The sequence below is a fragment of the Manis pentadactyla genome, chromosome 6 (genome assembly GCF_030020395.1).
Source record: "Manis pentadactyla isolate mManPen7 chromosome 6, mManPen7.hap1, whole genome shotgun sequence".
NCBI lineage: Eukaryota > Metazoa > Chordata > Mammalia > Pholidota > Manidae > Manis > Manis pentadactyla.
The window spans coordinates 97,659,940-97,683,324 of record NC_080024.1 but is presented as its reverse complement, the minus strand read 5'-3'; the positions used below and the strand labels follow the sequence as shown (position 1 = coordinate 97,683,324).

Below are 23,385 nucleotides of genomic sequence, written 5' to 3'. Positions count from 1 at the left end.
GGGGCAAATAGTGCTCAAACCCACCAAGGCCTTTGGGCTGTCAAGAGCTGCTCCGAGTTCATTTTCTCTACACAGTGAGAGGCAAAAAATGTCTGTTGGTGGATCTTCAGCTGCAGAATCTTAAAAGTCAGTAAAATTATAAGAGGCCTTACTGGTGCTTCTGAAAACAGATACTAATTTTATGTTTTCATTTTTGGAATTACATTCATCTGACATTAAGAAGTAATTTTAAGGGAAATTTTTTATTACCTGAGAAACAGGGTTTCTTGGACTATAATGATAAATGATGACTAGATTTTTAAAATACAGTCAACTCATGATTATGCAATGTCCAGTAGTTTGGTGCACATATTATTCCAGTAATATTATTTCTTCTCTTAGGCCTTTCAGCCTGACTTTTGGTTATTTAATTCTTCAGAGAGTGGGTAGAGGCAAAGGGCAGTGTAAATGCAAATAAAGTGATCATTTATCAGCTGTGAAAGACCTTTGATTTTTTTTTTTTGAGTGTGTGTGTTGAGGGAAGGGGATGATATGGCTAAAATTTTATAAATTGTGAAGGTTTAAGTTTGCTTGAATTTTAACAGTCAATTTTACCTTTACTTTATGTAATTTGTAGAAATTGTGGTTTTTTCCATATATTTTGAATCTAGTTTGTTTTTAATTTTTTTTAAAAAACTGCTTTTGTAGGTTTGAACCTTTTACATTATAACTCCTGAAAGCTTGGGGTTTAACCTCTGATTGTTTACACATTCTCATTTGTCCTGCTGTCCTCATGTGCAGTCTGGCTGTCTAAACTGGCATTCCCAGTGACTGTCAAGGTGTGTAAATGGTCCTCAGTAAGTGAAGTGAATGGCCTGAATATTTTGGTTTGACTTGGCCCACTTTTTGTCCTTGGAAAGGTTACAAGGTCTGTCTTCCCATTGTAGTGTGAACACTTTGATGCTAGATTTGAGTAAATAAACTGAACTGGAAAGGAAGAAATTCCCCTGTCCTGCCTGAAATTTTGGCTACATAACTCATGTGTCATCCTGGGTGAGGCCACAGGTGATGAACTGTGGGCTTAGCCTGTGAGTCAGACGAAGGCAGGCCTCCTACAAGACTCCAGCTGTTTTTATTGACCCCTGAAAAGTTGGTGTTCATTCATTCCTTCATTTATGTATTCAATAAGTACTTATTTATTGAACCTACTCTATGATCCCAGGCACTGGACATGCATAATCTGATCTCCTTAGAGCTGTGGCATTACTTCCTTTTCACTGCATCTCATGATGCTGTTTGCTTGCTGACCTCAGAATTTGTATTTCTAGCTTTTTCTCCTCTGTCACAAAGGCCAATGTTTTCCAGTTCTCTCTGGATAACTTGCCTTTAAATCTTCCTTTAGTGATGCATTCACCAAAATATTTATTAAACACCTACAGGGTGCCAAGCACAAGTCTGGAAAGGACAGATTTCGACATTGCAACTCACCTGAAGACTAAATCTATTCCATTCTCCACCAACCTTGCAAACTTGCAAACTTCTTCTTGGCTTCCCCTTTCGAGCAAAGGCATCAGCTCTGTTTGGCCAGTCAAGCCAGGCTGTCTCTTATCTCCCATTGCTCGGCATTTCTAAATGATGTGTAATTCTACTTAGGAAATGCATTTTAATTTTTGCCATTCTTTCATTGTTTTCATAATAATAGCTGTAAATCAGGCCCTTATTATCCCCTGCTTGGGTTATGCAATAAATGGTTACCCTGTCTCCAATCTCTCTTTTTCCAATTCACCCTAAATTAGCTTTTAAAACACAGATTTAATTATGTTATTTCCTTGCTTAAAGACTTTGGGTGACTCCCCACTGACTCCAGAATAAGATCTAAATGGTTTTCACCTAACCTTTTACACCTGATCTCAACCCACCTTTCAGCAGTTCCCAAGTCTTTGCAGTTTCCTAAATCTGAAATGCAATGTCACACTCTGCTTTTTGTTCACATTGTCATCTCACTGCCTGGAGCAAGAACTCATCACACTTGCATGTGACTTCCCAGTTTAAGAGGCACCTTCCCAGGCACCTTCCGTGGAGTACACACGGGTTACCTCCCAGTGTTTCAGACTGAGAAAACCACGGTTCTCAGCAGGAAAAGGATTTGCCATGAGTCTTATGATTGGCAAGAGAGCCCAGATACTAAACACTAATGCTCACGGATACCAAAATACAGACAGATGGAGTTGTAGCCTTTTTGCTAAATAAGATGAATTTGGAATATAGGCTTCCATCAGTATTTGGTGTCATATATTTTATCTAAGGCTTCCTTTATACCAAAGACTAATTCCTAAGTTCCATATATCTTTGGATTTATTACATTAATCTGAGTTTAAAAAATCATTTCAAAATTTTATAGCCACTATGATAAGCCCCACCCTACTTTTAATCTTTGTGTATCTTTATAGTGATGTAGATAAACTCACAATATTGGTATAGTCCAGCTTTGATGACCATTTTGTAAAAATGGTACCTGCTAACTTCATCAAAATTTATAATATACATAATATATAATATAATAAAATTGACAGAAACACACTATTTCAACAGATATTTAACTAGTACGTGTTTTGTGCACCTATGGGAGGCACTTAATAACGAGTCCACAGGAAAGAATGTATGTTCAAAACTTGCCCACAGTTTTTGAATTTGAGCTATAAAGAAGGTATGTCTATATTCTGTAAGTCCACTGTCCAAAGACAGGATGAGTTGGTATTTCTCTCATAATTAACACTGCAAACACTGTGGGACCTCACTATACACACAAACAATTCGATGCAACACTCAACCAAAGTGATCTCTGTCTAAGGTGTGGAAGTAGACCAACTTTAATGCCTGTCAGCTTACTGAGAGGCAGGCTTGCTTAAGCTTCTATTGCATAGGTACCCCTCGGTGCCTAATTATGACATGTGCTTGAGGTCTTGCTTTCAATATGAAAGGTAACCACAACACAAACAGTGAGCTGTCTAAGGTAAATATGGGCAGAGCAGCGTGACAGCACAGTGATTTTTGCTAGACATGGACCGAGAGTCGCTCTGCACTTGGCCAGAGTAGGCATGTGGTCAGCTGGGGGTGCTGCTGAGCTCCCCAGCTCCTTGTGCCTGCTTTTTTGTGTTCTGTCGCAGTATACAGAACTGATTCATTTATGTTTCCTGTGAAAACTGTGGAGACCACAATAACAGGGGCTGTATCTTATTTCTTTCCCAAATTCCCAGCACAATGCTTGAAATAGAGCAAGTGCTGCACAATTATCTGTGGAATTAGAACTCATGAGCAGTCTATGCAGAAGAAAGGAGGTGAGCAATGGCCCAAGTGTCCAAAGGACTAACTTCAGGGACAAGCTGGGGACCTCCTGGTGTGGGAGGTGAGAGACAGCGCCAGGGCCTCTGGGGAGGCAGGCTTGGAAGGCCGTGCTGAGGAGGTGGCTTGACCCTGTGTGTTTGGGCTGAAGCCTAACTAGGCACTGGTGATGTGAAGGGAGATGGAGAACTGGATCAAAACGGGTGCGGGAGGTCACGACGGCAGAGTACCTGCCGACAGGATGGAGGTGCTGGGGGAGAGGGACAAGGTGGGAAGGCCGCTGCAGCTTTCAGGTGGGGACATGAAACTGTCACTTCCTGCAATCAAGAATGGCAATGGCAATGGTTTGAAGGCAAGACAATGATTTTAAGGCCAAGGAGATACTCAGGAGGTGGTTGGAAAGACAGTAGCTGGTTTCAAGAGCAAAGTCTGGGAAGGACACACAGATTAGGGGTCTGTCATCAAGTGCTGTGGGTGCCGCAAGGCAGGAAGGGTGCTCAGGATGAGAGGAGGGGTGATCTGCCGAATGCCAACCCTTAAAGAGTAACTAGAAAAAGGAGCATCCTGGAAGATACCCAAGAAAGTACATTTTTTGCAAAGTTACATTTGTGGAGTAAGAGGATGGATAAGACTTTCACTGAGATGAAGGATGTATCAGAACCAGAAGTACAGAATGGCTGCTCCCTGGGCCACAAGTCATTGCCAAGTAACACAGCCCATGTGCTGCATGAATTCAGGACCGGTCCCACCACACTTCCTTGTATATTAGCTCTGTTGATAACTGTCATTGTTCTTCTCTCTGGAAGCACATGCCTTTTAAGGTTGTCCTCTTACTGGCTTTCTTGGATGGAAAAACGGGAGAACGGTGAGGTGGCCCAGTGGCAAGATGGAAAGTACAGTGCAGAGAAAGAGGTGTGTTCTTGAAAAAGAAGTCTCGTTACCCCATGTGGGCCAGGAGTGTGTGGGCGCTCTGACGCTGGCCCTCTTCCAGCCGCTCTAACCATTACACCCCAGACTCTGTGCCTCTGGACACTTAGGTAGTACTAGTGGTCAGGGGACAGCAAAGGTGTCAATGTCTACACTTACAATCCTGCCCAGAGAAAATCGGGGCACTTCTTGCTTGTCTGCAGGGTGACGCACACCTTTGGGCAGTTTACAGAGGAAAAACAGGTGCAGCAGTTGCCTGGCAACCCTGCGGCCCTGGGGCCACACCCACAAGCCCTGCCCCCTGGGGCCATGCCCACAAGGACCAGGTAGGGCAGAAGCTCCTTCCCGACAGCCACCTATTCAGGGGAGAAAGGAAAGAAAGGAAAGACTTCCAAACTCTACTTCTACTAAAGTTAATAGTACTCGTTAAACATGAGTCCTCACGGACATCCACGTTCACTGAGCCTTTTGTTCAGCCTTGATTCCCACGGAATGAATCCACGTTTTCACGTTTTCCTTGGAGGGGGCGTTCCTCTCCCCCAGCCTCGCCACATCTGTTTTACATGCTAACTAATCAAACTCTTCTTTTCCACACGACAGGCCTGCCTCGGTTACCAAACTGAAAAACTCCGTGTGGTGAGAAATGTCACAACACTTGATCCTCCGGTGCAGGGAGTTCGGGGAGGCCTCCCCAAGTCTCCTCTGGCCCCCCAGCACAGTGAACCCACTTGCCCGACTCCAGTTTAAATCCGCAAATACCCATCTGACCTCGAAAAAAGCGTGACTCTGCCATAGCACCCCCGGCCTTGGCCCCCTCGAGTGCCCGCCCAGTGACGGTCAGAAGGCTGCCGCCCGGCCCGTGCCACCCCTCAGACACACAGCCTTTTCCCGGCATCTTCCGGTGGACAGGGCCTCCGTCTCCCGGGGTGTGAATGACGGCAGCGGAGAGGTGTCCCCAAGGACCCCGGAGTGGGGGGCGTGCAGCCGCGGAGCCGGGCCGCCAAGGAGGGGCTCCTGGCCTGGCAGGGGCTGCACGCCCGGGGCAATGGTCTTGGCCGCCACCACAGGCGCCCCCTGTGCGTCCTGAAGAAGGTGGGCGAACGCCCGGTAATTCTTACCCTGTAACACTGTGTGCAAAGCACGATGCCGTAGCATGGAGGCTGCCCTCGGCGGGCAAAGGGACCTGGAGGAAGGACAGCGACCCATCTTTTCACAGGCAAATCAGCATTCGCAGCCATTCTTACTGTGATGGACCCGGGGTAAGGCAGGGACGGACCCAGGGTAACACTGGGGATGGACTTGGGGTAACACTGGGAATGGACTCGGGGTAACACTGGGGAGGGACTCAGGGTAACACTGGGGATGGACTCGGGGTAACACTGGGGAGGGACTTGGGGTAACACTGGGGATGGACTTGGGGTAACACAGGGGAGGGACTCGGGGTAACACTGGGGAGGGACTTGGGATAACAATGGGAAGGGACTTGGGGCAACACTGGGGATGGACTTGGGGTAACACTGGGGAGGGGCCCGGGGTAACACTGGGGATGGACTTGGGGTAACATTGGGAGGGACTTGGGGTAACACTGGGGAGGGACTCGGGGTAACAATGGGGATGGACTTGGGGTAACACTGGGGAGGGACTTGGGGTAACAATGGGAAGGGACTTGGGATAACAATGGGAAGGGACTTGGGGCAACACTGGGGATGGACCCTGGGCAACACTGGGGAGGAACCCTGGGTAACACTGGGGATGGACTTGGGGTAACACTGGGGAGGGACTTGGGGGTAACACTGGGGAGGAACCTGGGGTAACACTGGGGTGGGACTTGGGGTAACACTGGGAATGGACTTGGGGTAACACTGGGGATGGACTTGGGGTAACACTGGGGAGGGACTTGGGGTAACACTGGGAATGGACTCGGGGTAACACTGGGGAGGGACTTGGGATAACAATGGGAAGGGACTTGGGGCAACACTGGGGATGGACCCTGGGTAACACTGGGGATGGACTTGGGGTAACACTGGGGAGGGGCCCGGGGTAACACTGGGGATGGACTTGGGGTAACATTGGGAGGGACTTGGGGTAACACTGGGGAGGGACTCGGGGTAACAATGGGGATGGACTTGGGGTAACACTGGGGAGGGACTTGGGGTAACAATGGGAAGGGACTTGGGATAACAATGGGAAGGGACTTGGGGCAACACTGGGGATGGACCCTGGGCAACACTGGGGAGGAATCCTGGGTAACACTGGGGATGGACTTGGGGTAACACTGGGGAGGGACTTGGGGGTAACACTGGGGAGGGACTTGGGGGTAACACTGGGGAGGGACTTGGGGTAACACTGGGAATGGACTTGGGGTAACACTGGGAATGGACTTGGGGTAACACTGGGGAGGGACTTGGGGTAACACTGGGAATGGACTCGGGGTAACACTGGGGAGGGACTTGGGATAACAATGGGAAGGGACTTGGGGCAACACTGGGGATGGACCCTGGGTAACACTGGGGATGGACTTGGGGTAACATTGGGAGGGACTTGGGGTAACACTGGGGAGGGACTCGGGGTAACAATGGGGATGGACTTGGGGTAACACTGGGGAGGGACTTGGGGTAACAATGGGAAGGGACTTGGGATAACAATGGGAAGGGACTTGGGGCAACACTGGGGATGGACTTGGGGCAACACTGGGGATGGACCCTGGGCAACACTGGGGAGGAACCCTGGGTAACACTGGGGATGGACTTGGGGTAACACTGGGGAGGGACTTGGGGGTAACACTGGGGAGGAACCTGGGGTAACACTGGGGAGGGACTTGGGGTAACACTGGGAATGGACTTGGGGTAACACTGGGGATGGACTTGGGGCAATACTGGGGAGGGACCTGGGTTACACTGGGGAATGACTTGGGTTAATACTGGGGAGGGCTCCGGGGTGACATTGGGGAGGGTCCTGGGGTGACACTGGGGAGGGACCTGGGGTGACATTGGGGACAGACCCGGGGTGACATTGGGGAGGGCCCCGGGGTGACATTGGGGAGGGCCCTGGGGTGACATTGGGGAGGGTCCTGGGGTGACACTGGGGAGGGCCCTGGGGTGACATTGGGGAGGGACCTGGGGTGACATTGGGGAGGGACCTGGGGTGATACTGGGGAGGGACTTGGGGTAACACTGGGGAGGGACCTGGGGTGACATTGGGGAGGGCCCCGGGGTGACACTGGGGACAGACCCGGGGTAATATTGGTCACAGACCTGCCCTGTCACTGGTGGGCAGGCTTGGTCGTGTCATGCCCCTGCCTCCACTCCAGTTTGTTTACTTAGTAGAAGGCCAGTGAGACCCAGGAGAAAACATAGGCCAGCTTAGGTTTTGAGGAGCTTCGGTCAAGCCAAACTGGATGTCACAGCCCCAAGAACTGACTATGGGTCCTGTGCTTCGGCATTTGCAGGTGTGGAGCTGGGTCTCCGGCGAGAGGTAGTCCCGTGAGTAGGGAAGCTTGGTGCGTTCTGGTTGCCCCTGTGGAGCCCCTCTCCAGCCCCGTGGCCTGCTCACTGCTGGGTGCCATGGGCATTGGCCACGTTGAGGGCCCCCCTTTCCTCTGGCTTCCGGCTGCCTCTGTCCTCAAGGTCAGCATATTCCCTCCCCTGGCCTCCTTCCCCTAGGTTGGCGTGCGCTTCTTTCTTGTTTAAATGGAGGTCCTGTCCCCTGGTCTCTCAACACAGCCCTCGCTGGCTCTGCTTCTGGCAACAGCCCCCCTGGCCTTTCCGGCCCAGGGGCAGTAACAGTGCGCCTGGGCTAACACTGGGGGACGAGAAGGGGGAGGTGCTCTCAGCCATCACCTGCGTCTCTGCAAGTAGCTGCCTTGAAACAACGTCATCTGTTTTCTGTTGGAATCCAGTGTTACTCACCAGAAATACTCCAGCTTTATTATGGCACCTTGTGAATTCTCATGTCTGCATTATTTGCAAACAAGGAATTAATTATTTCCATTCAAAATGGCTCAAGTGAATTAAACGCTTCTGACATATACTTTTCTAAATAATCCAGTTGGGAAAAAAATACCATGTTAGAAGGAGATCAAATAATGTCAGTTACAGGTCAAAGAATTCCTAATAAGGTTTCAGAGAACATGGATTAATAGAAAGAACACTGCACTAAATTAGGTCAGAAGCCATGGGTTTGAGTCACAAATTCATCAATTATTGCATGACCCTGACAAGTCACTTAACCACTCTGAACTTTAGTTTCCTCACATGTCAGACAGTGATAATGATAATGATTCCTGACCTGTTTATCTCACAGGATTATTACAGGGGACCCAGAAAATGATAGACTTGAAAGTGCTTTCCAATCATGAGGAACTAGCTAGGGGCATTATCTAGGGAGCTATGAGGATGAGATTTATCCAGTAAAGGAACGTGTATAGTTCCATTATCCTAGAGAGCCCTCGGCGGGTGTCCAATATTTAACTTGTTGAGACAAGAGAAAAGCAGGGCCGTGTTGAGTTTAGAGGGAGATGCTGAGCCTGAGCACGTAGGCTCTCAATCTGGTCCCACCAAGAACTACCCTGGACCCACCCTTTGCTCTTGATTTGCTCATCAGTGAAATTGGGATAGTAATGATCTCAACCTCACATGGCTACTCTGAGCATTTGGTGAGGCTGTTCATGTAAGGCGCAAGGTACACTGTCTTGCACTTGAAAGTTCTCCGTCTTTGTGAGCCTCAGGCCATGAGGTGGAGAGACAGCAGCTCAGGGCAGACGGTGTCACCTGGGGCTTAGGCAGCCAGCTTTGGGAGTGAAAATTCACACCTTGGAATATTAACTCCTGTGTTTACTGACTGTAATTCTGAAAGAGTTATTTAGTTCAAAGCCTGAGTTCCTAGACTTCATTTTTAAAATGATCAGTGTAGTTACATCTTGCTTCAGATGGGATCTTGTGAACACTAGGTAAGATGTATGTTATGTGTTAAACACAATATAATAATATTATATAGCATATAATAAGCATATAATAAATGCTCAGTTAAAATGCTTATTACCATTTTTGTGTTGCTAAAATCAAAACTCCCCTTCCTTGTCCTTTTATCTCTTGATTCTCTTGATCGTGTGGACTGCAGGGGTCCCCGTTTACCTAGCAGGTATCAGCAAGCTCAAGGATAGAATGAACATGAGCAGAAAAATCTAACTGAACACACGTCAGGGCTGGACATGTCTTTGAAAGGCTGACGTTGCCTCCGCACCACCAGTATAACCTCCAGGAGGACCCCCGGGTCCTGAGCCACTGTTTAGCTTACTTTTGGTACTTGCCTCTAAATGTCTTGGTTCCTTGCCTATAAAATGGAGTAACAGTAGATTTTGCAGCATAGGATTTTTGAGAGGATTAAATGAACTAATACATATAAAGGGCTTAGTCTGCTGTTACTTATGATTATCATGATAAGTAGTGTTTTACAACCAAGTGGCATGACTTGTGAATAAAATAGATACACCCTCAGATCACAGTGCAAGGGTTGGCAAACTACAGCATCAAATCTAGCCTTCCACCTATTTTTATAGAAAAAGTTTTATTGGAACCCAGCCACACTTATTCACTGATGTCTATGGCCACTTCCATACTACAGCAGCACAGCTGGGTAGTTGTGGTGTAGACCTTAAGGCTGCAGAGACCAAAGTATTAGCTATCTGGCCCTTGACAGAAAGTTTGCTAACCCTTGGGCAGACAACTGCCACTAACATATTTTTCTCAAAAAGAACAGTTGGCATGGAAATTATTTATTCTGGGAAATATGTTTATATTCATATGTTTGCATTCTGTCAAGTGCACATTATACATGCCAACAAGTGACACCCAGAAGACTCAGAAGGTACTGCCCTGTGCTCTCCCTGCCCCCAGCGGCTCTGCTCCAGAGAGCAATGTGCACGAGGCAGTGCTGCCAACCCACTCCGGGCAGAATAAATATCCTGCTATTTGCCGTAGTGTTACCAGATTTGCACTGTGCCATCCTCTTTCATGGGCTTCCATTATCAGTGGTCATAGATGCTTGTATGGGGCTGTTGGGGTGCAGCCTGGGGCTTGGGGGAAGAACTCCCTCTGTGTGGAGCCCACTGAACTGTAAGGGGATGAATACACACTAGTCTTTCCTCAGACCACAGCAGAGCCTGTCAATGGCTGTCATTTTTGTAAATGACTAAACTTCACTTTGTAAGAACAAAAGCTGCTCTTAAAAAGGTAAGTTTTTTATGTTTGTTCTCTTTTCTTAAAAACAGAGGATGGGACAGTTAAAAAATTTTCCAAAGGTTAGGAAAGGTTATTCCGTCCAGTGAAGCCCTGAGGTGCTACCCGTTGGTTTCTTCTTGTGGCCGGTCTAGTCAGGCTGCCAGTTCAGGGTCAAGGCCAGCAGGATGAAACCCCAGCGATGAGATCAGCAAAGGAGCTGGACATGAGCAACCCATACAAATGATGAGAACCATTGTGGATGGTTTTCTGAATTAGATTGGGAAACCTATTTCGTATTTGTGGCAAACACAATATAGGATATCAAACCTTGCAAATGTGATAATATGATTGAAAGCAAGTAACCATTACACTTCTCCTTAATTCACCTGCCCATGTATCTTTTGATTATCGCTCAGGTGGGGAAAAAGACTTGGGTTTTTGACAAAAATAAAGACAAAAAAGGGAGCATTATCTTTTTTTTAAAAATGAAAGCTCCAGATTGGAAGCAGTGATTTAATCCTGGGAAATGTTCATGTACACAAGAGCGACCCCTGATACTTGGTAGAGTTAATGATCACAGTAATGAAACACTTCATACAAATTCATGAGTGAACAGGACACAAAGAGCTGGGATTCATCAACACACCGCAGACTGAGGGGTGCATTGGCGTCATCAGCACGAGATGAAACAGGCAGCAGACAGTATCTAGGCATGGCTTTTTCCTCTTGAGAAAATCACATCTTGGAGCACAGACCTCACTGGTATGATGTTTGCAAGTGAGGAGGGACACAAAGAAAGCAGCGGCCAGGGTCCTCGGTCCCAGGAAGGGAAGGTCACCTCAGCCTAAAATAACTTCCACCTCGAAATGACTCAATACCACATTCTTCCTCAATCTTCAATTCTAACAAAGGGGATGGTAGAAGTTTCAGTAGATAAACATGCATACTGAGGGTACTGATATCTTCTCTCATGCAGAGAATATTCCATTTTATTCTGCATAAACATTGATAGGGCCTAGCCGGCCTTGTCTCACCTCTGCCTCTTTTCGCAGTACGCCCTCTGTGATTGCTGCAGTAATGAGAAGCAGAGGAGGACGCGGGCTCTGGAGCTCTATTTGGGTGCACATTTGGTAGTGCCATTTACCATCTGTGTGACCTTGAGCAAATAACTTAATATCTCTGTGCCTCCATTTTTCCATCTGAAGTAGAAGAAGCAATCACAGCGCCTAATGTCACAGAGGTTCTTGTAAGAATTAAGTGAATAAATGCAAAACAAGTGCCTAGGTTGTGTGCCTTGCACTCAGTAAGTGTCTAACAGCCTTTTGTTTTATTTTTTCCTTAGGTGTGTCATTTGTTAGGTGGAGTGAGTTGAATTGTGTCCCTCAGAGAAGCATGTTCAAACCCTTTCCCCCAGGACCTGGGAATGTGGACTTATTTGGAAAAAGGGTCTTTGCGGATGTAATCAAGTCACGATGAGGTCGCACTGGATTAGGGTGGCCCTGAGCCTCTGACAGAGGTTGTCAGAAGAGAAAGAGGAAGAAGATGCCGATGCAGAGGTGCAGAGCAGGGACACTGGGGAGAAGGTCGCGTGAGGACCCTGTAGAGCCTGGAGCGAAGATGCTGCTAACCCTGGAATGCTGAGGATGTCTAGGGGCCTCTGGGGAGGACAAAGCGGCCCTGGCCCTGGGAGCACGGGGGCTGGGGTGCGGCGCGGCCCTGCTGACCCTGTGACAGGGGCCTCTGGCCATGAGGACAGCGAGAGAGTAAGTTTTTAAGCCTCCCAGAGCTTGGCACTTCGGCAGCCTTGGAAAATGGACACTCCAGGGAACCTATATTAAAAAATGATTTATGGAAGGAGAGGCTGAGAAACCAAAAGGGGCATCTCAGCACTCAGATGAGGGCTCGCATGAGGTCCATTGCTCTTTGAATTTAGCTATGTCATGGTATCCCTATTTTTCTTTGCGTGGAGGGGAACAGGTTGGGGCCCACTTGGACTGGGATGGCAGACAGCTCCCCTAAGTAGACATGGACACATCACACAGCTTTCTGTGACGTTGCTACAGAAGCCACTTGTCCCAGGGTGTCATTTAAATGTAAATTTATTAAAATTAAATGCATTAGAAATTCAGTTTGTCTCATATTAGCTACAGGTGAAGTGCTCAACAGCACCCGTGGCCGTGGCTGCCGGATTGGGCCCCGCAGATCCGGTACATTTCCATTGCTGCCTCAAGTTCTATTGGGAAGCACTCAAGATATTTTTATTGTAATAGGATGTATTTAGGAGGCAAGTAAATCAAGCAGATAGTTTGTGTACAGAAAAAGAAGGTGTCATACTCTTGTAATACCAGATGAGTAAACAGCTCCATCATTTATTAAGGAAAAAAGGAGCCGATCCTAGGAAGCTGCCCACAAGGCAGGCCTCACTTGCTGAATGGGCTGCTGTTCCCCTCTGGGAGCATCCGTACGCTGCTCCCTGGGACTCAGATAAGGGATCCTGTACTCCGTTCTTTCAGGCCTCAGTGGGTGTAGCCCGAAGCTGGCCCACAGCCGGTGCCAGGCTGCATATGGGAAAGCAGGGGTGGCTTTGCCTTGATCTGGTCAACACTGTGGTTCCTTAATACTACAGAGGAGTATAAACCAAAGGGCAAACGGCAAAGCCACAAACGAGGTCAAGAAGTCTGTGAGCTATAATCTCTTTCCACCTCTTCAGATCTAATCATACAGATGAATAAATTGCTGTAAAAAATACCAAAAATAAAACTAAAAACAGTGACTGAATCATTTTTTAAAATCCCATGTACTCTGTGTTCAGGTAGCAAGAAATTTAATTCCAGTTGGACCAGTCTCCTGTGATTTTTTTTCTTTTCATCTAAGACATTTTTAATGCTCAGAAGCATTATAATAGAAAAGCGTGTATTTTTGCTTGGTTTATACCCATCATCCTTACCATTACAAAAAGACAAAAGCATTAAAGTAAAATTAATCACGTCAAAAGATTTTAGCAAAAACAAGTGAGCCCGTGCATGAAGCACTGCTCTGTCTGGTGCGAAGTCACGCTCTGATTAAAAACATATAATGAAAGTGAAAGTGGTACCTCACTGCTTTAGCGGGGCTGCTTTCTGAAAGTCCTCTGCTGTCGACGTAAAAATGTGGGACGATTTTGCTCTTTGAAACTCACAATGATTATTGTTCTAGCTAAATACCTGGAATTCAATCTTAATTTTTTTTTTAAGAAATTAAGACTTAATGACCAAACAAAGCATGCCAGTAGGATTAATAATGAGCACACGCTGTAAGAAGCAGTAGATTGCCTTGATGTCCAGACACAGAGGTAAGAAAGTGTCTGCTCAGCGAGTCCCAATCACAAAACCATCTCTAATGCCGGCTAAAGGTAGCCGGGCTCCCTAGGAGTCTTCTCTGAAGCACACTGTTTGCTCCATCAAAAGCAATATAATTAATAAATACAAAGCTGTGGCCATTCCTTGGTAATGGAGTTATTTTGTGTGTGATATGTGAAATAAAAATTTCTAACTGGCCAGCTAGTCATGAAATATAATTTGGTTCCTGACTCCATTGTAGAGTCATCTTGTGGATCTGAAAAGAAACAGTTCGCTTATTTGCAATTTGCCTTAATTACTCCTTTATTTTAATGGAGATATTTGCATATAATAATCACTCACCTCAATTATCTTTTTTTGCTGTGGCAACTTTCAAAGTTATTTCAATTCTTTTTTTAAGGAGGTATCTCTAAGTGATAAAAACCATTCTGTTCTGTGGGAATTGTGTGTATCTACACAATTTCTATCTATATGCTATTTGCATAACTATAGTAAAGATGTGTAATATTACATACAATAAACCATGGAAAAAGTGAAAATTACATAAACTCAGACATATTTAAGCTATGTGAAGGGAATCAAAATTTGAAAAAGTCCACCCCAGATGCAGTATAATATTTGGAATGTATTTTAAACATTTCCTTCAATATAGAGACATTTAATATCTGTGAATAAATATCAGTTCTGACAGTGTCTCCCTGATTCAGGAAGAGGCAGGAAGATGCCTGCTGCTGCTGTGCCTTCTAATAACTGTTCACAGGAGGAGAGAGAATATTTTGCATGTGACAAGGAAGGTGAACCAAATGTTCGTGGAGTTTAAAGGTAATCATTAGGGGGATTAAATATTTTGATAACCCTTCTGAAAACTTGGGGGACCACACTTCACCTGTTTTGAAGTCAGGTGTGCTAAGTGGTTGTTTTTGCCAATAAGACATGTTAATTCAGGGCCAAAGCTGAAAGAGTCAGTGAGAAATTGTCCTCTCCCTTGCTGTGGGGACAATGACATGCCAGTTGTGGCATGTCCACAAAAACCTGAGTCCTGGAATGGGAAGCTGTGGAACAGCTGAGACGCCGGCCAACCTACCATAGACACGTGACATGAAAGAAAGGAATCTTTAGATCCACAGGAAACCAAGGTTGGGGGATTGTCATCATCCCCCACTGTCAGCTCCTACAGGCGCCCTCCCTAGCCTAGCCTGGCTGAGGCAGGCCGTGGCCCAGAGATCCCAGTGGTTCATGGCAAGGAAACTGAGACTGCGGGTGGACAGCTGGAAATTCACATTACAGCAGGGAAAACCACTTGGTAAAACTGTTTTGTTCCTGCTTGGACAGCAACTTGGTTATTTAATGATGTTCCACCTCTGAGGGGTGAGCCAGAGAACAGAAGGTTGGGCTTGGATGCACTTGGCAAGAGCTACAAAAAAGAGACTACCTCACCAAAGAAATGGTCCATTTATGAGCAGGATTGAAAGGAAATAGAGTCCAGAAGTCCAAGAGTGGGCAGCACTGGATGAAGCCACACTTTTTAATCACATCTGGTAAGAGATGCTGTGTATCATGCACACATGAGAATTCTGAGCAAAGAAAAGGCAAATTGAAACTCAGCTTACTGACCAAAGTTCAAGATGCAGCTTTTGCAGCTATTTAATTTATATAATTTTATATGTGAATATATATATATATATATATATATATATATAGAGTGTGTATGTGTGTGTGTGTGTGTGTATGACAGAAAAAAGAAAACAAAGGAAAATAATCTAATAAGTACAACAGAAAAGAACTGTGGACATGATCACTGGCCAGAGAAACGTAAGAAGACAGCCAGGTTTTCTAGAGAGTTGATTGACCAAAAATGGCCAACCTGGACTCAGAGGCTGTGACAATTAAAGACTTAAAATAACCACTGTCCCCTACTTGTTGACAGGCATGAAAGGTACTTAGAAAACTCCTGTATTCCCAGGAAGAGCATATTCTCAGATTCACTTCAAATACAACCAAGGAAGACAGTGGACAAAAAAGAATCTCTCACAAGGGAACCACAGGCCATAGAGAACAAGCACAATGAGCAGAATCAGGGAGAGCCTTCGCTGAGGGCCACAGCTCCCACAGGTGCCCTGCACAACGTCTGTTTGGTGTGACTGCTAAATTGCTATGCTTCTCCCAAATTCAAGTGTTTATTGTGCTGATCCTGTTCTTAATTCATTACTGTGCACTATGTATGAGGGGACTTGATAATTTGGGCTTTTTTGGTTTGTTTCCAGACCAAGGAGAGTCCCATATGAGCCTGACTCTGGGATGCCTACCCATTACCTTGAGATCAACACTGACTGGGGGATTTGGGGTGACTTCCTGAGCAAGGGCAGGTGCACTCTGAGCAGGGCAGGGAGGAGGAGGAGCACATGGAGGGTTTGATGTCCAGTAGGACAGACCCGTTAGGCATCCAGACAGAACAACTGGATGTTGTTCACCAGATACTCAGATTCTCCTCCTCCTAAACTCAGTAAGATGGCATTTCCCTGCCCCCCTGAAATGGGGTGTTGTCCTGTGATGGAGCAGAAATCACAAGTGTCCCTTTTAATTGCCAGTGCAAGAAGCTGCAGCATATTCTCCCCCTGCTGCATTGACGGTAGGAACCCAAGTCAAGCTGGAGCCCAGATGCTTGGATCCTGTAGGACCGACAAACAGATGCCCTCCGATAGCCTGTGCTGGACATGTAGCGTGAGTGGGAAACACACTTTTTGTTGGTGTAAGTCCCTGAGATTTTGGCGTCGTTTGTTGCTACAGCAAAATCTAACCCATCTTGACTGATACATGTAACTTCATGCTGGAAATAGACACAAATTTCATTCTGAACAAAGGTACATCTTCTTTCTCAAACCCTGATGAAAAGAGCAGAAGACAAGGTTCAACAGAACGTGAAGCAGACCGAAACAGAACGAGGGCCTCGCGAGGAGCGGCTGCACCCAGATGCCGTGCTGAGGACTTCTTATGCACTGTTTTATTTAATTCTTGCGCTATCCCAGAGAGGCGACTACAGTCCCCCTCACTCTGTATATGGGAAGGACCAGAGGGAGGTGGCTGGCCCACAGCCCCGTGGTCTGCAGATGCAGGGGGCGTGCTGCGAGTCAGCTCCACCTGTCCCAAATGATGCTGCTCTGTGGTGGGTTGTTTCATTTTTGACACTGCTTCAGAGTTAAATGTCAAGAAATTTGCATGAATTATGATTTGTCAGTAATGTTAGAAGAAAATTTTATTTCTTGCACATCCTAATTTGCAGATTAGTCCATAAACCAAGATTATATTCTTGACCTCTGGGAGTTTAAGATATTTAGTCGGTTAACCTATACGAGCTCTATTCTGTGGCTGTGATGTGTGACCAGCACACTGGACCCATTTAGATTTCATGGATGAAACAGGATAGCACAGAGAAAATCCTGTTCATCTGCTTGGATTCCTGACTAGTGGCTCCAGTGGGGGAGACGCACGGGTCGGCAGGCGAGGCAGTGACAACCGATGGGTGCACAGAGGCTGCTGTCCCATTCTGAGTCCTGCCGCCAAGTGACTCCACCCAGGACACCTCATCTGTTTGCACCATTCAAAGCAGGAGCCAGGTTCCTGCCACAGACGCCCCTGCCTGTTCTGGTCTTTGCTGATGGTTTAGCCACATGTCCTGTCTTTATCCCTCTCACTCTTTGTCAGCTGTGCACCTTTTCTGCATGGCCCCAGCACCTGCTCTCAGCTGACATGGAGCCATCTCCTCTCACATCTTTGGTGATGTCCTCCTGACTCCCAGCGAGGTCAGATCTCTCCATTACGGGATCTTACATCTTCCACACCCTCCCTTCAGAGCAATATCACATTTTGTTATTATATATTGCTCTCTCTGCTAATTTATTAATGCCATTTCCCCCACCAAACCCTGAGTGTGGTGAAGGCATGATGATATTCATTTTGACTCAGCACTGCTTTCTCTGTATTTAGGACAATGCCTGCTACAGAGATGATATCGATCACATTTGTTAAATGAATTAAAATAACAAGTAAAATGAGAGGGTTGGGCAAGGAGATCACTTAATCTTTCAGTCCTCACACTCGGTGGTTCACCAGACCATCTGCAGTTTGCCTGGGAGTGACACAAGGAGTGAGCAAGTTTAAGCAGCCCGTACGGCTCACACCTCCTCGTACCAGCTCGGGAGCAAGCGCCACAGCTTGTGTGTAAAGAAGGCATCAGAATTATTTGTACACATGCTGTTCTCTGGAGAAAAAGCAATTGCTAAATTCAAGGGAAATATAAACCAGAAATAAAGTCAACTGTTTTTTTAGGCACCCAACTTACTTGAAATACACTATTTGGAGTGACCACCACACATATTTAAAAGAAAAATCTATGAAAAATCCACTAATGCACTGGTGCATGAATACACAGTAGCAAATAATTCAAGATATATAGCAACGTGCAGTCATGTATCCCAAATTAGAATTGAGCTCATTGAAGGTAAAATTAGATGCTAACATATTTAAAAAGTCCAAACACAATTCTGTCTCTTTCTTCTTTGTCCAGAGTCATGGAAACAATGACAGGGGTTCATTCTCTCTGCTCTCAAGGCTTAACTCCTGAACCTATCTTAACAAGTCCTTGAATTGTATCTTAACAGTTCCGTGGGATATGGTTCTGGGTTAACCCCACAGACCCCCCTATAGATGCACAAATTCACTTCAGTTTCCAGAAGGCACCACTTTTGCTTGCTTTTTGGCATTTTCAGAACGGGACCATCTTCCTAAAACACCTCTTCTCTGCCTCTGCTTAGATAATTCCTACTCATTATGCTGTTAAAAGTGACATAGGCTACCTAGCAAAGCTTTCCTAACCTCCCGTGTGTAGGCCAGGGGCCCCTCTGTAAGCTCCCAGGGCGCCCTGGGCTTCCCCTGACTGGCCCTCAGCATACTCTGCTGTCATTGCCTCCTGAGGGTCTTGAGAAGAGAGATTATCTTATTCACAGAGTGGGAATTCAATAATTGCTTGCTGCATGAAGGTGTGAGGTCTGTAAATAAGTCTAATTTCGTCTGAGGCACTGTCAGAGTCACTCTGGCGGCAGCTGATGGCTTCCTCAGGTTCTCCTGCAGGGATACATGCAATCTACAAATTCTACTTGCCTGTCTAGAAATCAGATTAATTTGTGGGTTTTGGTTCTAAAGATAATATGAATAAAGGAAACCCGCAGGCATAAAACCCTCAAGTGAACTTACTTATTATTTCTTTCTAAACAAACAAACATAAGTAGTGATTATTAGCTTTTGGCTCACCTGGCTCCCCCCACCCTATAAATCCTCAAAACCCAGACATGAACTGAACCCAGGGGCCAGGAGGGCCAGGGAAAGAGCTCCAGCTGCTGGTCAGTGCGAAGGTTCATTGTTCCCTGAATAATCCCGGCTGCTCAGATGTTGGATGGGATCAATCCTGTCCTTATCTTTTGGAACTGAAGTTCAATGTCTTACATAACATTTGTTTTCTCAGTACTTTTCCATCAACATTTATGGAAAGTTTATGTTTTTAAAATTGTCCAGCAGCCTCTGACCTTTGTGACTCTTCAAAGACACTGATGGCACCCAGTCCCAGCTCCTGCACGGGTGGGGCGAGGTGAACGTCCCCCGCGGACCAGTGGAGATACCCTGGGAACCTCCGCACAGCAGCCCCCTGGTTTCCTAGGCCCCAGACCCCTGTCCTGGCACGAGGAAGATAGAGTGACTCTGATAGCTGCAAGGAAGGGGAAGGATAGGCACTTCCCATCCATCTGACAAAGGGAGCTGGGAGAGGCCAAGAGAAGGAGCTGGCCTTTCTCACTCAGCTCTTCTCATTCTAACGTCACTGCAGGGAAGTCATCTTGGACACAGGGAAGGATCAATCTGTATTTTGAAATCCTTTGTCCTTGCTCACAGAAAGCAGTAAAAAGCACCTGTCAGGTAGGATCTGTTCTCTGAAATGCAGGAAAAAAACCATCAGACTCTGGGCAACACACTGACCCACCAGCGAAGAACCTGTTAGCAGGGAATGAATACTGGGAACAGGTGGCCCCTCAGTGCTGATTCTCCGGGAGGAATGCAAGCTGCTTCCACATGTGAGCTTCACAAAAACTTTGACGTGTAAGAAACAGGTTACAAAAAGTACATGGCAGTGATGGGTTCGTGTTTGATTTTCGCGCCAGGGATCTGGGGCCTGCCAAGGGCAGGAGGCATCGGCCATTTCGGGGCTCACGTCTCCTGTACTGCTTTCTCAGAGGCTAGAATGAAATGGGAGACTGTGTGCGGGGGTGAGCAAAGAAAAGCATAGCATAGCCTAGAAATGAACGCAAGTGCATATCTCCCTCCCTCTTACTACCGGCAGCCAAGAGAACAACAGGTATTACTCAACACTTCACAGTTACAAAAGGACCTTACAGTCATTTTTACACAATATTTCTCAATAGTTTTCTGATGAGATGGGGGAGCTCTGTCCCTATTAACATTAATTATATTATACTATGTTAAATGATCTTTCTAAAGAGGAGGATAAAAAATGCAGTCCATGCTAACATGTTACCAAACCAGTCTTTTCTGGAGAATAATTGTTCTCTTTGGATTTTGGGGTACACCACAGCCTGGCTGGCTGACTGCTGAATTGCTTTATGTTATGTAGCTCCCAATTTTCATCTCCACGCACCTCCAGTCCACTCAGCTTATTATTATTTTCATATCCCTTCGGCAGTGCTTCTAAAATATACGTAACGTAACAAGATGAGATCTAAAAAAAATGACTGATGCTCCTCTTCTTTCTTCTTTGCTATATAACATGTGTATGTGACCTGGTCCCCATAAATATGGAATGACATCTTTCTAGAAGAAGCCTGTGGGTGGGACGGGTTGGAAAATGTTTGCTCAAGCCAAGTGGGCAAAAGGTTCTAAGACTCAGAGGCTCTAGCTGAGCTCCTGCTTTAGGATTCTGCTGGTCAGCTCACTTGATGGTCGGTCTGCATGGGGACAGTCATCAAACAAATAAGCAGACCCCCCCCACACCCTGGCAGCCCTCTCCCAGTGTTAGTTGTTGCCCTGACCTCCCTGCCAAATTAAAGCGATAGCGCTGGGAGGCTCTGCAAATCCCTAATGGTCCGTGTAATTTGGGGAGACCCTGGACCTTTCTTAGGGCACTGAGAAACATTTCTTCACTTACTGAAGGTGGCCCAAACAGTGTGCAAGTCCATCAGTTGCCTGACTTATTTATTCTGTAGCCAGATAAGATGCCTTAATTAAAAAACACAAACCAAACAGCAGCAATCATCCAGATAAGCTGTCTACATTTCTCCAGCAAACCTGAAAAACATGTCCTCACTTGAGGCCATGCTGTCACAGCCCAGCAGGTAATAAACCCTATTTTTTTAAAAGTACAAGTCCCAGTGGAAAGAAGAGTATAAGTAGAGTAGACATTTATTTCAAAGCTATAAGCATGCCTGAGTGTAGGAAAAAAGGTTCAAGATCCTTGACTATGTTCCCATTAAAAGCACTTCTCTGTATGTTAATGTCTTTATTTCCTTCAATTTTACGTCTGGTGAATGGGGTCAACAGATGCCTATTTACCTTTACTTCTTAGTCTGTACTACCAGCATATGAAAACTATGAGAAATGGCTCCCTGCTCCAGAGCAGTGGGTCGAAATGCTGTATCACTGTGGTGGGATCCGTGTGCCTGTGCAAGGAAAGCCGCACTGCCCGAGACTCCCACGGCCTGTGTGCGGATCTCGCAGGAGCCTTACAATAACACCTAGCACCTGCCACTGGTTGAGTGGATGCTATGTGCTGGATGATTTGTACACAAGATTTTGTCTTAAAAATCCCCCCTGTGGTGCTGGCAAGATGAAGACACCACGGCTGAGCACGTGTCTATGACGTGCGCAGGCCTGAGTGATGCAGGTTCGTGCTGTCGTGCTGGATCCATCTGCGTACACGTCGGTTGGGCAGCATGACGCCTCTGAGTGAGGTGGCCGCGTGGTTGGGCCCAGCCCGGTTGTCCCTGCGTGGTTAACGCATTCCCGTTTCATGCTCTACACAGCACCCTGGCTTGGACAACAGATTGGGTGAGCGCCCCGTCTCTGAGCCAGGTTTACAATGAACATAGGATTTAGGTGTTGAACAACAATTTAATTAACCTTTTTGCCTTTTAACGAAGGGCTTAAAACTAGGAGCAGGCTGGGCACCCCCTGCTTGTCTCCGGGTGAACAGCTCCCACATCCTGGCCTACCCCCTGTGCTTTGCCTCTGTTTCTGTCATCTCTCCCCAAGAGCCTTTTATCTTTCTCTCCTCTCTCTCTTCCTCCCGGTCTCTCTCTCATCCTGTGGAGGTTTTCTCCATTGATCAAGGGTCAGAAAACTGATTCTTTGGTTTCACTTTAGCTTGAGCTTCTGACAAATCTTTAAAATTCAGCTTGGTGGCGCATTCAGATGTTCAAACCACTAACAACGGTGTTTTGGTCAAAAAGAGAATGAAGACCATTTTATGGCATCTCTAGCAGATTTCCCCTTTTCCTGCATCTTAATCTCGTGGCTACTCCCCAACGGCTTCCCGCCTGCACGCCGCGTCCCTGGGCAACCCCGCTGCCCGCATAGTGAGCCGCTCCAGGTGTGTTATTTCAAGCACCACCTCACATTTCTGTGCTCCTCGGCTCTTATGTGCAAACTGTTGTCCTGTTTCTGTTATTTTAAAGGGCTTTCAGGAAGAGGAAAGGAAGTGATTTTTTTTTATTTGATAAAATAGATAACTGCTTATAGCACACATGGAATCAGAGACTCTAACTTGCACTTTTGTCAGTTTTAAATGTATGGCTTTGATTTATGGATCAAAATCACTCATTTATTATTTTATCTATCTGGCTCAGGGCAATTTTGACAGTTAAAATTTAGTTTTATTGACCAGTGCAGCCACTGTGCCCAGGAGGGGACTGGTGCACATGGCCTGCTGCACTCAGGAAATGATGATTTTTGATTCCATGACTACATCAGATTGGGAATCATAACCAATATAACAATAAGTTCCAAATCTCAGTGCCCAGGGCAAGGGGTTTGCTGTAAAATACAATCACCCTTTAGGGAGGGGAGGCGGGAAAGCCTGGGTGAAAGTCTGCAAGCACAATTTAATGCAGTAGGGACAGGCCACCCATCTGTCCATCCAAACTGTGGAGCAATAGAGGGCGACGTTTCTCTAAGACCAAGTTCCACAGACTAAAGCATAATGAGCAAAAGTTTCTAAAAAGCCAAAGGAATGTTAGTTGCAAAGACAATGAACTAAACAACCGTTTGATGTGAGAAAATTTGCTAGTGCTGTTAACCAACCTTTCACTTTTCAACAAGCAAAAAAAAGCCAGCTCAAGAATTTTCGGACACCTTTCCCCACACTCGGCATACACAACAGCACAAACTCGGGCGGAGACCTGAGGCCAGCTTTAACTGAGGCTCATTTGACTACCAGATTGGCCACCTCTGCAGAGTTAATTTATTTAGCCTTTTACTCTAAATCCCCTGTGGTACATAACCAGATCTCCAACGGTAACAAATCA

The 23,385-nt window shown here is 46.3% G+C and overlaps 1 protein-coding gene across 1 annotated transcript in view; it reads right to left on the bottom strand.

Annotated features, from left to right (window-relative positions):
- KLHL14 (kelch like family member 14) overlaps positions 1-23,385 on the bottom strand; it is a 90,115-nt gene that overhangs the window by 38,806 nt on the left and 27,924 nt on the right. The gene's annotated exons all lie outside the window — the stretch shown is intronic.